We start from the raw sequence: 17,757 nt of genomic DNA, 5'->3' as shown, positions 1-17,757 counted from the left end.
TCATACAAAGTCCTATGCATTCGCTAATATGCGACTAGTTAACAGCGCAATTGTGCGTAATGTGCAGTGTTTATGCATGAGATTCCATCTATGATGGACATATATATATATATATAAATATGTTATGTATATACATACATACACACACATATCATTCCTCACTCACAGTTTCAGACTGCAATGCAAATGTGACTTCCAGCTGTGAGACTAAAACTAAAACCTGTTTGGATTCAGACAAATCCAATTGTGTAGATCAATGCCTGGATTATATTACAATTGCCAACAGGGATTCCCAATTTGTATGTAGAACACTCAGTTTCTGGTGCATTGTCTATTCTATTTAGATTATCAAAAACATTGCCATCTGTTCTTAGCTCGTGAGTTGTAATTTAAAGTGACGCTGGTCACAAAATGGCGTCTTGCAGATTCTTGTTTCTAAAATGGAGTCTAGCTGCCATTCGCAAGATGGCGTCGCGCATTCTTCAATATTAAACTGATCTTGTCTCAGCCAATTATCCAGCTTTGACACCGGGGATCCCTGGGATTCATTCCAACCAATCAACTAATTGGATTGTTGGACAGAAAATCTTTACGTATGTATGCAGCTTTATATTACACTGACACCTTGATTAAAGTAAACAGATAGTTTGTCCACTCATAGCAAATCCAATGGAGAAGAAGTGTGAATAATAAAAGGGCATCTCTCGAGTTGGCATTGAATCTGCCTTTCCACTAAGCATGCAGCCATTTACTACCATCTGTTATGCAAGAAGACATCAATTACAGTGCTTTTCATCTAACTCAATGAGACTGGAAAGTTACTATCACATAAGATTATATAGAAGGAAGTATTCAGTTCTATACCCACTATAAGTTTTTAGGAACTTTATTCATTCTATATAAAGCACATATTGCAGACAAAAGTTGAGACCTGGAGGGCGATCTTCATTAGGGTCGGCCTGGATTCCTGACTGAACTTTCCATTTCCTTTGGCTATGGATTTTGCTATAATCCTAATTCTGCAGAATAGGATGTATACTATGTACGAACAGATACATATATGTATATATATTAATGTCTTGTATGAGTTATAGGGCAAAATTTACTAAGAGGCGGGTTCTAAACCCCGGCGGTTTGGTTTTGCTATATGCAGATTTACTAAAGCCAAAACCTCTGCAAAACCGCCATCAAAACAAGTTTTAGAAAATAATAGAACAGGGCTGTCATTTAGTAACCGTCACTAAACCGCCCGGGGTTTAGAACCCGCCGTCAAATTGCCACTAAACTGATGGGCTTTAGAACCTGGCGCTTAGTTAATTTTGACCATAGTGTCACTTTGTTCAGTTAAACTTGAATTTATCCATTGTAACCTGGATGTAAGTCTTTAAATATGGTGAGTTGAAACTGTATATACCTTGGCATATTCATTCAGATAAAGAGAAAGGTTAAATGGTATGTGAAGTTGTATTGCTTACCTGGGGAGAAATGTAAAGTATCCGAAGGTGGTGGAATCAGCAAAGGATAAAGAACAGGTATATTATTAGAACTACTCCATCTTATTAGGATTATTCAACCACACCCTACATTTTAAAAGCACAGTGGAATTCACCTTAAGGTTTAAGAGGCTTACCCAAGCCAGCCTCTAGGGAATATAGCTTCCCCTATCTGTTCAGCTTGGGTGGAGGCCCTGGAAGAATAATAGAAGGTACATCACTTAGCAATAGTGTAAGGGAGTGTACAATAGCTTACATTGCAGTTAGTCCTGGTGTCCCTTATAGAGAGTAAAGGGGGGTTACACTATGATAGGCTGCCAGCCCACAACCTCATCCCCAAAATAACACATAAAAGGGAACCTCTAACATCTTAAAGGAGCGCCACAGAAACAACCTTGTGGTCTAATTTTGCTCTGGCTTATTTAGACATATGCATCAATTCATACACAATACAGTGCTTGTCCTGACAGTATTGTAAAATAAGTTATAAAGTTACATTCACCAAGAAAAAGGAAAGTGTTTATTAAGTTCAATACATATTCATCACCTCTCCTTTTAAAAGATGAGATAAGCGTAAATAACGTGGACGGATGACTTGTATTCCCTCCCATTCATGCATGATGAAGATGAACGTTTTTATTTATTTGTTATTCTTTGTATGGATATGATATAGCGTGTTGTTTGATACTGTACAATCAGTTCCCTCACTTGTTTCCATGTATGTATTGGAGCAAGAGATTTATGATACAGGACCCTATTGGACCAGTGTTATGGCTACTAAAGAACCTGCTGCAGGCTGATATCTTCACACATTCCAGTAGCGATGTACCCTAAAGCTGGCCACACACTAGACCAACTTACATCCAACCAGCCAACTAGTTGATTGGTTGGAATGAAAATCTGGTAAGGAATGAATCAGCAATTTGCTCCCAAACGCTGGTAAATGGACCAAAACTGTTGTTTGAACAAATTGTTTAGATCAAACATTTAACAAACTTGTCTGACGACCATTTTCATCTGTTTTCTGGCATTTACGAGCAAATTCCTGATCATCATTTATTCCCATACGTTACCAGATTTTCATTCCAACCAATCAACTAGTTGGCTGTTTGGACAGATAATCTTTAGATGTGTGGCCAGCATTAGGCTTTCTTTTTGGTCACACTTGGATTTAGGTCCTTGCGTTATTCCTATTTTACCACTACAGAGGTTCCTCTATATGTTCTGCAGGATGTCACTGAGGGGCCTATTCATCATCACTTCATTTTCACACAAGCAGGTGAAAATGCACATTTTTAATGGCAATTGTAAAAATTAAGTTATCGGGCCATTCATCAAGAGGGTAAAGCAGGGCATATCACAGATATCTCCTACTTACCTTCCTTTTGCGGAATGGCCTGCTGTCCCCATACACTAGTATGGGGACAGAATTCATCAAGCTCCGAAAATATAATATTTTCGGAGCTTGACTGCAGGATCATATGGCATCTTCAGATGGTGAATGCTGCTGCTCCGGGATCGCAAAGAGGGATTCTTTGGGATCCCTCCACCCCTGTCCAGCTCCTTTAGCCAGATGTCGGGGCTCTTGTGCATATGCGTGACCTGTAGGTCGCGCATGCGCAGTCCCGTCACTGCTCGGAGCAGTGAAAAGATTCACTGCTTCAAAAAGGAGCAGTGAAGCCGCTCGCGGGGACAGCTGATTTTGCATCAGCTGTCACCACACCGGAGCAATGATGAATTACTCCAGCAGCCACGGCGAGTAAGAATGTTAATTATCGGGGTCCGTTCGAACCCCGATAATTAACATCATGAATAGGCCCCTAAGGGTGTAATAAATTATTAAGGATTTACTCTATCATATGCCTTTTTTGTTTATATGGACCCATGATTGTAACCAGAAAAATTTGTTATTATATTTTACTTCATTCATCTGAATATTTTTGTATGTGGAAAACCATTTTTGCTCCCAGTGCCCTGGGCTTGTTTTCTCCTTGTGATTACTAGTGTTTCTGAGATTACTATAGTGATGTGAATAGATCACAGTACTAACAGTACTATAGTTTTAACATAAATAACAGGAGTGAATCAGATGCAATGAGCCAATCAGAAGTTGCCACTGATTGTTATCATGTTGTTCATCAAGTTCATATTGTATCAGGGGTCATAAACCTTCAAGTGGTGTGTCTCCAAGCAGCAGCATGGGATGCATTTTGCATGAAGATACCCTTAATTTGGCCAATCTCCAACCACTGTCCCAGCCGGGGGTGGTACGATTAATCAACATTTATCATGTCAACGTGCATCAGGTCGACATTGTTGCACTGTCAACATGCAGCTCCGGGGTCCCAGTGGCCATATAATAAGCACTTCTGGTGGCAATGGGTGATGGAGCTGTGCTTTGGGTGACTATTTCTTCCCTAACCATCCTCCTAGTCCCAAACTCTAACCTACCTCACCAACGGCCTAACCCTAACCCTCCCAGGGGTTCCTAACCCTAACCGTCCTCAGTATATTGACATTTCACATGGTGACATTTCAGATGCCGACATTGTGAACATGTCGACATTCTAGGAATGTTGACTTGGTAACTGTTGACATGCTGACCCATCTTAATATTCTATTGCCAACATTGCGGTGTCAACATTATGAATGTTGACATGGTTACTGTGCTGGATTACTGGGTCACTTAATATAAGACAGGGACCCCAAAACCTATTATTGTTTGTCCTGTAGTGATGGATGCATTACATTTTTCAGGCATTTTTCAAATTTGGAGGGTCTACTTATTAAATACAAATATTATTTCCACCTTTCATGAAAATACTGGTATTGACATTAAATAAATTAACCTAATTACTCTCCAAGTTTGAAATATGCCTGAACAATGTAATGCATGCATTTCCCCCAAACAGACCCAACATTAAAACATCCTTAAAGCCACAGACAGACTGGGTACTGGGAGCTTTTCTTTACCCATCAATCTTCACTTTAAAATGCCTATTTTGTTGTACAATGTATGGTTGATAAAAAACTCACATTTCTATTTGTATTTGTTTCTGATGGTAATAATGACAACACTGTAGGACATTAAAGTGGTGACTTTACTTTTAAAGGCTACGGGTGGCAAGTCATTGTAGTATCTGTATAACTGGCTGTGGCCGGGTCATACTTACAAATAACTGGTTCTATAATTTGTAATACACTTCAAGTTTCACCAACACCAGGATAAATTCAGTCAGATAGTGTCATTAATACACATACTCACTAACATACACACGCTACCAGTACTTACATACTTTCTTACCTTCCTCCAGGGCAGACCCTTTCGGGGACTTTTTCTTTCTGGCTCCAGCTGTCCAGACGGAACACAGTCACATCCAGTGCTGCCAAGAGAAATCCTAGGCCCCGGTACAGCAACCTCCCAGGGCCCCCCCCTGGTGGGGGTGTGGCCACAGCATTTTAGGGACAGGGCTGCACCTCTTTGGGGGCATGTCTAACATGTGAGAAGCACACACCCACAGGAGCATGACCTAGCTACCAGCAGCTGGGACATAAGTATTCACTATTACGATCATACCTCTCAACTTTGGTGATTCAGTGGTCGGGACATCTGCGCGGCCCAAAGAGGGGCGTGGTATTATGGCACGCTCCCGTTACAATTGATGTTGTCCTGAGGTCCCAATAAATCACCCTGGCATAGGGTTCACTTTTTGATTGAAAAGACTCTGAGTGCCGCCTTTCTCCATATATTGCTATATATATATTTATATACAGACATATATTTATACACACACACATATATATATATATATATATATTTATATATATTACATAGACACATAAATTATATAACACACATTTAGATATAACTATTATATAAATATGATATATATATACACACACACATATAAATGTATATATATATATATATATATATATATATGTATACATATATATATATATATATATATATACATATACACACACAAACAGACACAACATATATATATATATATATATATATATATACATATATTGCAACCATACCAATAGTTTTATTAGATATATCATATTATTAATATGATATATCTAATATACACTGATGGTGGTGCATTATATTTATTTATCATATAGCATCCAGATTTCCATTTTGCAACAAGATCTCAGTGTCAAAGTCCACTTACACAGATTCACAGTGTCAGCCTTGCAGCCAGTCAGTGACGCTCTCGCTTGGCTCTTCCCTTCACAGACAGTGACAAGCTTATTTCGACTCACTGTCTGCTCCCATAGGCAAAACTAGCCATTTGATAATGGGTGGTCCCAGTTCCAACACCACAACTTATGTTAACTTTAGTGGAGCAAGTTTGAAAATAAAGGAACATGTAGTGTATGCGCGCCCGTCAAAAAATAGGTGTGGTCACATGTCATTAGAGGTGTGGTCACTGGAAATGGGGGCATGTCATCATGACACTCCACCCATTTCTCGTCACTCTGGGAACATTCCTCTCCATTCTGTTTCAAATACACCTTACCTATATGGTGGTTTCTCTGCAACGTAGAACCTCTGAAGAAATTGATCCTCCCTGGGCAGACGTGGTCTTCAGTCAGTATTCACTCTTCATGTTGGAGATCACATGGTCCCAGAAGATGCCTGTTTGTGTAGGAATATAACCATGTCATCATCGTACAACAGAAGTTCAACCAGACTTGTGCCCTGTATCACCTACTGCCCCCTGTATCCCCTCCATCCCCAGCCCTTTTTTTCTAATACCTATCATTTTTTAAATTACAAATTAATTTGTTAATGTATGCTTTATACAGATATACAGGGGGCGATTCAAATGTTTAGCGTGCCCCCTGCTGGGTGTCTAAACTAATAGGCGTCTATCAGAGCAAATAAATTGTTACTCAAATTAGAAACCCATTAGTATTTACCGCGCCCAAAACAGGGTTTAGCAGCTGAAAGCAGCTAAATATGTCTAAAGTCCTGGTTTGGGTGTCTGAAGTCCTGGTGTGGGTGCCCAAACAATGGACTTTGCACACATTTCTTCTTACATCTCAGGAGGCTCAGGAGGCTGCGAGAAGAAACGTGTCCCCCCACCCCGCAGCTTTAGGCATCCAAACAAATCTACAATTGTATAGACAGCCAGCAGGGGGCACGCAAAACATTTAAATCACCCCACAGATTCAAAAATATCTGTATAAATTAAACATTAAAAAAATTATCTGAAAAAAAGACAACATAAAATAATAATATAGTGTTGGAAAGGGTTGGGTATGGGATCCCGGCGGTCGGGATGCCGGCGGTCAAAATACCGACAGCAGTATCCTCACAGTCAGACCCCAACACCATTAGGTAAGTACCCTAACGCTAACCCTTACCCCTAACCCTCCCCGGTACCTAAACATAATCTCCCCCCTAGTGCCTAAACCTAACCTCCCCCTCCAACCACCCTAAATTTAACCCCCCCGTGCCTAAACCTAACCTCCCCCTAGTGCCTAATCCTAACCTCCCCCTCCCTGCACGCTAAAGCTAACCCTCCCTCCCCATTGCCTGAACCTAACCTCCCCCCTAATGCCTAATCCTAACCCTCCCCCCTTAGTGCCTAACCCTAACATAGTGCATATTCCTAACCTAAAACCTAACCTCCCCCTCCCTGCAACCTAACCCTCCCTCCCTGGTGCCTAAACCTAACCCTCCCCCCCTTCGTGCCTAACCCTAACATAGTGCATATTCCTAACCATAAACCTAACCCTCCCCCTAACCCTAACCCCTGGCGCTCCGGCTTCTGGAGACAGAGGGCCTGACTCAGAGTCCCGACTGCTGACCGGTTTTTTGAACGTCGGCATCCCATCTGCCGGGATGCTGACTACCTCCCTGTTGGAAGATGCAGAGTTTAAAAACATATATTCTTACAAAGTTACATAAAAAAAGGAGAATGACTAAAAATAGGTGTTCCCGCGGTATACAATCGGGAAGCCGGCTGCCTTAATACCGGCAGCCGGCTTCCCGGCTGTAACATCCCGGCGAGGGATGAAATGCCGGGCGTCTAGATGTTAACGCCTGACATTTCCCCGACGCCGGGAGACAGATGCCCGGCATCCCGATCGAAGGGATGCCGGGTGCCGCGAGCGGACAGCCGCCGGGGGGGGGAGGGTTAGGTTTAGGGCAGCCGGGGGGACTTAGGGTTAGGCACCACCCCAGGAGGGGTAGGGTTAGGCTAGGGGGAGGGAGGGTTAGGGTTAGGCACCCCCGGGGGCAGGGGCTGGCTGGCAACTTTTAGCCTGGGGGGCAAATGCATGCAGGCGGCCCTGGCAGAGGAGTAGCGTGTAGCCAGGGTGCCCGGAAAACGTGCGTGCTATGGCGCCCCCCCCTCAAGTGTTCCAGGGAGGAGGCGGGTCCATATGGGATTAATGTAAAGTAAAAATAAAGATTAGGGACAGCCCCGTCATGGTGCCCATATGCAGTGCCCCCCTGTGCCCCAGGAGAGGACCCCCTTATGCAGGCCTCCAGTAGTGCCCCCAGTAGTGATGCCTCCTATGCAGTGCCCCTTATACAGTGCCTCCAGTAATGGTCCCCCCTGTGCAGTGCTCCTTATATAGTGCCCCCAGTAGCAGTCCACACCCCATGCAGTGCCCCTAATAGTGGTAACCCTTATGCAGTGCCCCTTAAATAGTGGCCCCAGTTGTAGTCTCCCCCCTATGCAGTACCCCCAGTATTGCCCTTTTTATAGAGCCCCCAGCAGTGGTCCCTCGATGCAGTGCCCCCAGTGGTAGTCCCCTCCCCCCTATGTAGTGCCCCTAGTAGTAGTCCCCTCCCCCTATGCAGTGCCCCTAGTAGTTGTCCCCTCCCCTTGTAGTGCCCATAGTAGTAGTAGTACCCCCCTTGTAGTGCCCCAGTAGTAGTCCCCCCTTGTAGTAGTAGTCCCCCCTTGTAGTGCCACCAGTAGTAGTCCCCCCCTTGAAGTGCCCCCAGTTATAATCCCCAGTAGTGGTCCCCCCTTGTAGTGCCCCCCTGTAGTGCCCCCAGTAGTGATCTCCCCCTTGTAGTACCCCCAGTAGTGGTCTCCCTCTTGTAGTGCCCCCAGTAGTAGTCCCTCCCTCTTGTAGTGCCCCCAGTAGTGGTTCCCCCTTTGCAGTGCCCCCAGTAGTCCCCCCCCTTGTAGTGCCCCCAGTAGCAGTAGTCCCCCCCTTGTATTGCCCCCATTAGTAGTAGTCCCCCCCTTGCAGTGCCTCCAGTAGTGGTTGCCCCCTTGTGGTGCCCCCAGTAGTGGTCTCCCCCTTGTAGTGCCAGCCCCCCCCAGTAGACACACATAGTAAAAAAAAAAACAACCATTTACCTGAATCCCCGCTCCCGCCGTCGCCATCCGCTCCTCCGTCTGTCCTTCCCGGGCCGGGCCGCTCTGCATTATGGGAGAGACGTCATATGACGTTATGACGCCTCTCCCGTTGCCCACTGCAGGAGCCGGAAGATGGAGCGGCTCCTGCAGTGGGCACAGCAGCAGCTAATGAGATTCTGACAGACTATCATTGGCTGCTGATCAAAACAAACACACAGCTGCCCCTGGTCACACCTCCTGACATTCATGCCTCAGTGGTCAGAAGAGGAGAGGTGAGGAGGGACAGTGCAATCCACAGCTAAAGCAGCAATACTGCTGGTCCCTAGAGAGGCACCAGTCCATCAATGAAGTGATCACCACATTTCGTGCGTGCCAAGTGCTCTCAAGCTCTGTGCCTCTTGACTGAAGACTAATGAGCCTATCCAATTGGCTGAACAGGTAATGTGCAGAGGCACACTCTGCTGATCCAATCAATGGCAGGGGGCCCTCTGATTGAAAAGGGTAAGCCTCTTCTGCCCCCCCTTCCTTAATCCAGCATTGGTCCTACCCGTAGTTGCCTACCCTCCCGATTTGGCCGGGAGCCTCCCGAAAATTGGGTGCTGCTCCCGCCCCCCCGGAAAGGCAGGCAAGCCTCCCAGCCCCAGCAAGCCGGCTGTATTAACCCCGGCAGAGGGGTGGCCGGTGATGCGATTCGCGCTGAATCTGCATGGGACTGGAAGTCTGATACAGAGCCGGACGCTATGAGTGTTTGCTCGCTTGCTAAAAAGGGCCGGCTATTTAAATCATGTACTCGCACTGCGTCGTGTAAAGCCGCCCACTAAGTAATAGCGAGCATTCGCATTATGCGCTCGCACCTGTATACAGGCGCCCCTTTGCCTTTCGCAACACACGTCATCTCCGGCAGTTGAAGGATTAATCAGAACCATCGAGAGCCATCGAAGCTGCTCGCAGTGCTTGTGGTTGCATCTTCCTACCATAACATTGCGAGCAGTTCAGGCTAAAATACAACCTAGTCACGTGTGTAATGACTCTACTTTGCTAATTATGCACACCCATTAAACGCCCTTCTGACGGCGGGCACGCCTGCGTTCGCACAACTACACCCCCGTTTTTAAGTACCTTCCCCTGTTACCACCCACAAACGGCACTATCTGTCACTCAAAATAGCGGCCCAACTGCGGGCTACGGGCGAGCAATTTCCGAACGCATTTACTGGTTCGCGCACGCGCATTGCGACTCGTACGCATGCGCAGATTGCGAAACATCGATCAAAGCGAGTGAGCACAGCATAGCGTCCTGCTCTGAATCAGGCCCTGGATGCATAAGATTATATTATTATGTATGCACAGTTGAAAAAAGTACATTTGCAGGAGAACAATGCACAATTTGTGCTAACGTTTAACTACATGTGCCCTATTGTGTCCACAGTATTTCTCAATATTGCAGAGTCAAATGGCAGTCCTTTTACATGTATAATAAAGTGCCATATGAAGCCATAATCAGTTCTGTTCAACTCACTGCTCCCTCAATCCATTTACCCCTACATTTTTACCTCAGTAGTACATTAATGAGTACCCTCCCACGTCAGTAAATCAGCACATCTACTCCTCATTTCTGCACTAGTTCACTCATCTCCAGTACAACCAGGAACCGATTACTCCTCTCTTAGATATACACCAGTCACTACTCCACATATCTGCACCAATAATTACCCCTTCATGACATGAATCACAATATTTTCTCCTTAAACCTGCATCTTAAAGACACAGGGCCTGATTCAGACCCGCTCGCAAGCGCTATGCGCTCGCAAGCAGGTCGATGGCCGGGCAGTGCGCACGTACGGCGTGCGTCAGCCCCGGAGTGAGAGAGAAATCACTTGCTCCTTCGCTCGCATCCAAAAGATGCGGCTGTCGATGTTGATCGACAGCTCGCTCCGTTTGGTAGGCGGGTCAGGGGGGTGGCTGGCCAAACGGACACGTTCCCGAAGGAACGCCTCCCTTTGGGGGCGACTCCACTGACATCACGTGTGATGTCAGTGGTGAGCTTCCAGCTCTATTAGAGCCGGAAGCTCACTGGGGCTTGCGGCAGACTAGACCCTTCCACAAGGGTCTCGTCGCAAGCCCTGATGGTCGCGATGGTCGAGACCATCGCGACCATCACTTGGCCGCTTGCTAAAGCTGTGGGTGGTCACCCACAGCTTAGCAAGCGGCCAGAAGGCTGGTAAAAAAAAAACGCCCTTCAGACCTGCGAGCGGGTCTGAATCAGGACTAGAGTGAGATATCTCTCTCAACTGTGAACCTGAACAAACCATATGGCAATGCAAGGGTGTAAATACATGCTTGCTTTTTTACATGTGGGGTAAATACTGGCTTATTTTGCATGTAGCCCACAAATACTGCACAGCTTTATTATTACTCTACAATTTAGATGTCAGTTTGGAAACACTCCTCCCAAATCTAAGATGATCAGTTGAGAGAGATATATCACTCTATTCTCAAGTCTGAATAAGCCCCACAGCCCATAACATTAGACCCCATTTTTCCTGCTCAGAATTCCCCACTTGAATTGGATCTTGGTCCCTGTAGTGGCAAACACAGGATTTCTAGAGGGGGGTTTCCAAATGCTTGATTTTAGAGTGGCCTGTCCATGAAGGGGGCATAAATAGCACTTATCCACCTTTAATATGTTTCATACAAAGTTTATTGTGTTGCATAATTCCAGCATATACAGGATCAGCGATCACAGTAATACCCCTTTTACACCAAAATCCCGAGTCCGACCCTGGAATTTGAACACTGGTCAATCCCAGGTCGAACTCTGCTTCAGACCCCGTTTACACTGCAACTCGACCCGCGTTATTCCCGGGTTTGCCCCGTTTACACTGAACCCGGGATGCTTTTCCCTATAGATGTCATTAAAAATGGTCTTTTTTCAGGGCTGACAAAGATGAGGTCACAAAAAGCAACAAAAGAGAGGGGTAGGAACAGGCTGTGGGTCAGGCTGCTGTTATAGCTGTGTGCAGGCTGTGTATCAGCCTGCGTTTTGTGGCAGTTGGTCAGGCTGTGGTGCAGGCTGTGTGCAGGAGGTTAGGCAGGCAAGTGATGGCTGCGTGTGCGTCTCTCTGCAGGGAATTGGTATGAAATACCGTTGGCCGCATAGCCGGCGGTTCGATTCTCATCAGCGGCAGCCCGACAGAAGCAGAGTGCGACGCAGCGGAAGCCCGACAGCGCTGGAAATCCCGATCGTGGATAGGTAAGTATCCACTAACCTAACCCCCCTAACCCTAACCCTCCTTAGGGGTGCCTAACCCTAACTTCCCCCCCAAGTGCCTAACCCTAATCCCCCCTCTAAGTGCCTAACCCTAACCACCCCCTTCCCCGCTGCCTAAACCTAAGTCCCCTGGGGGGGTGCCTAACCCTAAGTCTCCCCCGGGGCTGCCTAACCCTAACCCTCCCTCCCCCTAGCCTAACCCTAACCCTCCCGGGGGGTGCCTAACCCTAAGTCCCCCTCGGGAGCCCTAAACCTAACCCTCCCCCCCCGCGGCTGTCCGCTCGCGGCGCCCGGCATCACTACGATTGTGATGCCGGGCGCCGGTCTCCCGGCGTCGGGGAAATGCGGGCGTCTACATCTAGACGCCCGGCATTTCACCCTTGCCGGGATAAGACAGTCGGGAAGCCGGCTGCCGGTATTTAGGCAGTCGGCTTCCCGATTGCCTCCCCTCTGCAGGGCACTGACAAATGACATAATCTGCCAGTGCCCCAGAAGCTCCAATCAACAATAGCGGAATGTAGCCGGGTCAAATAATCCGGGTAGCACCCGTTCACACTGCCGCATGACACGGGAACAACCCATTTTCAACCCTGCTCTCAACCCGAGTTATACCCCTTTTACACCAACCGAATAACCCGGATTATTGCCGGGTCGATGCTCTGTGTGAACGGCTCCCAGAAAAATTTCCCGGGTTGATTTACCCGGGAATCTTACTCGGGTTGAGAGCAGGGTTGAACACGGGTTGTTCCCGTGTCATGTGGCAGTATGAACGGGTGCTACCCTGCTTATTTGACCCAGCTAGCTCTGAAAGATGCTGATTGGAGCTTCTGGGGCACTGGCAGATGATGTAATTTGTCAGTGCCCTGCAGAGAGATGCACATGAAGCCATCGCTTGCCTGCCTAACCCCCTGCACCACAGCAGCCTGACCAGCAGCCACAAAAGCAGGCAGGCACACAGCCTGCCACAGCCAGAACAGCAACCTGTAGCAATGCTGTAATCAGTCCCCACCCCTCTCTTTTGTTGCCTTTTGTGACCATCTTTGTCAGACCTTAAAACAGACCATTTTTAATGACTTCTATAGAGAAAAGCAGGGATTACCCGGGTTCAGTGTGAACGTGGCAAACCCGGGAATAACCCGGGTCAAGTTGCAGTGTAAACGGGGTCTGAAGCCGAGTTCGACCCGGGATTGACCAGTGTTCAAATTCCAGGGTCGGACCCGGGATTTTGGTGTAAAAGGGGTATAAGATTGCCGGGTAAATCGTCCTGGGATATTTTTCTGGGAGACGTTCACACAGAGCCTCGACCCGGATCGACTCGGCAATAACCCGGGTAATTCAGTTGGTGTAAAAGGGGTATTAGTCATCAGATGCTGCAGTAGGTCCATCCGGTCTGAGCAGAATGTTTTTTTTCAGATGTGGGCACCATTCCTGAGCATTGGAGCAAGTCTGGGAGTCTGGCTGAGCTGCAGAAGAGCTTAGCACTGCCCTGGACATATATGTACATATCAAGGCTCCAGGAATGGAAAGCCTTAGTGGAGAATTTTATTGAATCCTCATATACTATGTTGCCACCTTTAACCCAATTTTATAATGCCTTAATGTCCAATAATTCTATACCTTTAAACTTTAATGTGGCATTGATTCATGTATTACCTAATCCAGGGAGATGTCCAGAAAAACAGGCTTCTTATAGGCCAATATATCTCTTATATTATGACTACAAACTCCTCTTACCAGAGAGACTAAGGGGTAAATTTACTAAAGTGAGAGTTTTTAAAAGTGGAGATGTTGCCCATAGCAACTAGATTCTAGCTATTTTCTTCTAGAAGGTGCTAGTTAAATGTTAAGTAGAATTGTGATGCCCCTAGCTTTGGGGGTACCACTATTGAACCCTAGTATGGGTATCTTCAAACTGTTATGTATGGCAGCCTGAGCCTGTTCTGGATGGTACATGGGCATATTGCACTGATATTTGTGTGCCCTGCACTGAACCCCGAGGGCAATTTGTTTCCCCTGGGAATGTGGACTGTTCCCTCGGCTTGGAGCTATTGATAATGGCGGGACACAAGGCAAGGAATGCCCAATCACGCCGAAATGGGGAGCCCTATACGGGCACGAGCCCTGCTAACCCGCGAGGGACCAGCGGGAAGGGAGCCGGCGCGTGCTGGTTACCCGGAGGAAGGAGATAAAAGGGGCTGCCAGTGTAATGATTGCGCTGGTATGCTGAGGTAGCAGAGGAGTGAGCAGAACCTACGCACTTACCTGAAGGCGGAGTTCGGCGGACGCCAGACAGAGATGAGACCGCGGCGGAGTGCCGGGCACGCTGCGAGAGATGGCGGACCTGCCTAATCAAGAGGCGGGCAGGGGGCGGTAGCCGGAGATTGGAGGAGATACGCAGAGGGGAGGCTTCCAACAGCTGACGCGGTACTGCTGGAGAGGTCTGCAATTAAGCACAAACCACCAGCAAACTGTGTTAATGTACAAACACCCAGCAAGCAGACCCCAGTAATACCTCATTTCCAAGAAAAACCCAGATCCGACCTGGGTTTTTGGACATGGTTCCAACCCTGGTCAGACCCAGGTCAGATCCATTAATACCCCTTTTACACCAGAGCAAAAACCTGGGTTTTTGCTGGGTCTACCCGGGTCACAGCTCAGTGTAAAAGGGTCCCTGAAAAATAACCTGGGTCAAGTGACCCTGCAATCCAACCCAGGTAGCTACCAGGGTTGGACCCAGGATGGACCCAGGTAATGGTGCAGCGTAAACGGTGCAACCCAGGTTATCTGACCTGGATCATGCCTAAAATGAGCGGATTGGTGGTTGTCGAGCTTTCACCTCCCACTTTTTATGACCTCAGAGGTTTAGCAGGGCAGACCTGAGTTCAGTGTGAACAGGGCTGACCTGGGAGTAACCCAGATCAAAGGTGCAGTGTAAATGGGTCTGACCTGGGTCTGACCAGGGTTGGAACCATGCCCAAAAACCCAGGTCGGACCTGGGTTTTTGGTGGAAAAGAGGTATTACACTGCACCTTTGATCTGGGTTATTCCCAGGTCAGCCCTGTTCACTTCACACTGAACTCAGGTCGGCCCTGCTAAACCTGTGAGGTCATAAAAAGTGGGAGGTGAATGCTCCACAACCACCAATCAGCTCATTTTAGGCATGACCCAGGTCAGATAACCCGGGTTGCACCGTTTACACTGCACCATTACCCGGGTCCATCCTGGGTCCAACCCTGGTAGCTACCTGGGTTGGATTGCTGGGTCACTTAACCTGGGTTATATTTCAGGGACCATTTTACACTGAGCTGCGACCCGGGTAGACCCAGAAAAAACCCAGGTTTTTGCTCTGGTGTAAAAGGGGTATTACATACCTAGCCCCAGTAGGAAAGTAACAGCAGTCTAATCTCACCCTTAAGCACAGTGGCAGGCAGCTTTTGCAGATCAGGAAGTCAGATGCTATGGACAGCCACAGTCGCAGACCCTAAAGCATAACTTTACCCCAGAACTTACTGGCAGCCTCTGCTCAGTGATCCGCTAATTTAGTGTCTCACTTAAAGTAAAGCTATTAGACGCAGCTGGCACCCCCAACACTCTTCAGGCAGCATATCGTCCTGGTGCAAATCATAAATCCCCAAATTGCGTGCACAGAAGGATTATCCCTCTTGGTCTCCACGCTGTCAGCATTTAAAGACCCCTGTTGAGCCCCTATAGATTACCTAGTCCCATTTCTCTGCAGGAGGGAAGACACCTCAATTCATCCACATACGTCATTCTACCGCCTGTGCAGAAACGATAATTAATATTTAAGGAGACATTTAGCAACAGTGTTGCCAATCTAGCACAGGAGTGTAAACAGTGACTACATTGACAGCATTCAGCAAAAGGAGCCAGTGTCTTGCTGTGTAGGCAGATTGCAGAGGAAAAAATAGACAAGTGCTGCAGAGAATAGTAGGATTTATGCAATTTATTGACTCTAGTTACCTTTACTATTGAAAGAATAATAAACTTTCACAGAGACAAAGGACCTCATTCAGAGTCGGTCGAAGCGGCCGCACGGTCGTACGGGAAAAGGGGCCGGATATTCAAATGATTCCCTCGCAAGTTGCGTCCCTAAGTTCGGATCGGTAGTTGGCCGACCAAGGGGAGGAAGCGGTCGGAAGACAAAAAAATACGCCCCATTCTCGTACGCATTGCATGTCATCTCCGGGCATATAAGGATTAATTGAGACCACCGGGAACCATCGGAACTGGTCATAGAGCTTAAGGTTGACCATACCTTCTCTTAAGCTCTACAATCATGTCAGTGTAAAAACCTCCCATGTCACATGTGCCATGACGCTACTTTGTTAATTATGCACTCCCATAATCCGTATGCACTCCCATAAAACGCTGTTCGCATAATGAGGCACGCCTGCATTCGGATCTCCACCCCGTTTTCAAGCACCTTCCCCTGTTACCACCCACAAACACCTCCATCTGTCACTCAAACTACCGACCTGGCTGTGTTCAAGGAGAGAGAAATTTCTGATCGTAGCAGCTAGTTTGCGCACGCGCATTGCGAACTTTACGCATGCGCAGTATAGCGAACATCGGTGGCGTACGACCGTGCGACCGCAACGACCGACTCTGAATGAGGTCCAAATTGTGCACCAACGATTTAATATTAAGCTGGCCAGCCGTTTCTTTATAATATGATCTAGTAACTGTTGAGTTATTTATAATGTTTGCCATAGGATAGTTCTTATTGATTGAGGCATTTTGTTGTTGAGCTTTTGCAAGGGCTATTGTAAATGTAATTTGTATTGCAGTGCATTGCTTTAACCAAATTTCTTTCACAGATAGACGACAGGGCCACTGTTCTAGGTTCCAGAGAAATAAAATACTCTCTTTTTCTGTGTCATTTACCTGAAGTGCACTTAGGTACAATTGTTGATTGCAGTAATATAGCACAGTATTAATTTGTGACTGTTAGCACAGTTTTCATTTGTGACCATGCATATTTGTCAATAAACATTAATAACTTGCTGAATACCAATTGGTGTGATACTTTGGTGAGTTGTCAAAGAAAGTTACAAGTAAAACTACAGCCAAGAACCACCACCAACGCTGACAAAACGTATCCTCAGGTTGAGGGTGTTACAGAATCTGATTGGTTGCTATGGGTAACATCTACACTTCTTTTTTTTTATAGATATTATTTATTAGAAGAATCACATAAAAAATTACAGATAACAGAGACCATAGTAATCAGTAATCTCAAAATGATCACTTAAAAAAAGATCTGTGTCTCATAAAATAAAAATAGATATTGTGATCCATTTTTCAATTTAACACCAAACAAAAACTAAACATATAAATCGAACATTACTAAATAAAGAAAAAGAAGATACAAAAATAATAATAATAATAATAATAATAATAATAATAATAAAAAAAAAAATTAAATAAAAATAAATAAATAGAAAAATAAATAAAAAATAAAGAAATAGAAAAAATCCCTGGGGTGGGACCCAAAAACCAAAAATAAACATACACATATGGATATACAGATCTTATAAATACATATAGAAACTCATACATATGCTAATATAAATAACGTCACAGAGCAAAAGGGGAGGGAGCAGAATGAGAAACTAACCATGGGCCCCAAATTT

This window comes from Taudactylus pleione, unplaced genomic scaffold, assembly GCF_031769625.1.
Source record: "Taudactylus pleione unplaced genomic scaffold, aTauple2 ptg000054l, whole genome shotgun sequence".
Lineage (NCBI taxonomy): Eukaryota > Metazoa > Chordata > Amphibia > Anura > Myobatrachidae > Taudactylus > Taudactylus pleione.
Note: the sequence above shows the minus strand (reverse complement) of the source record.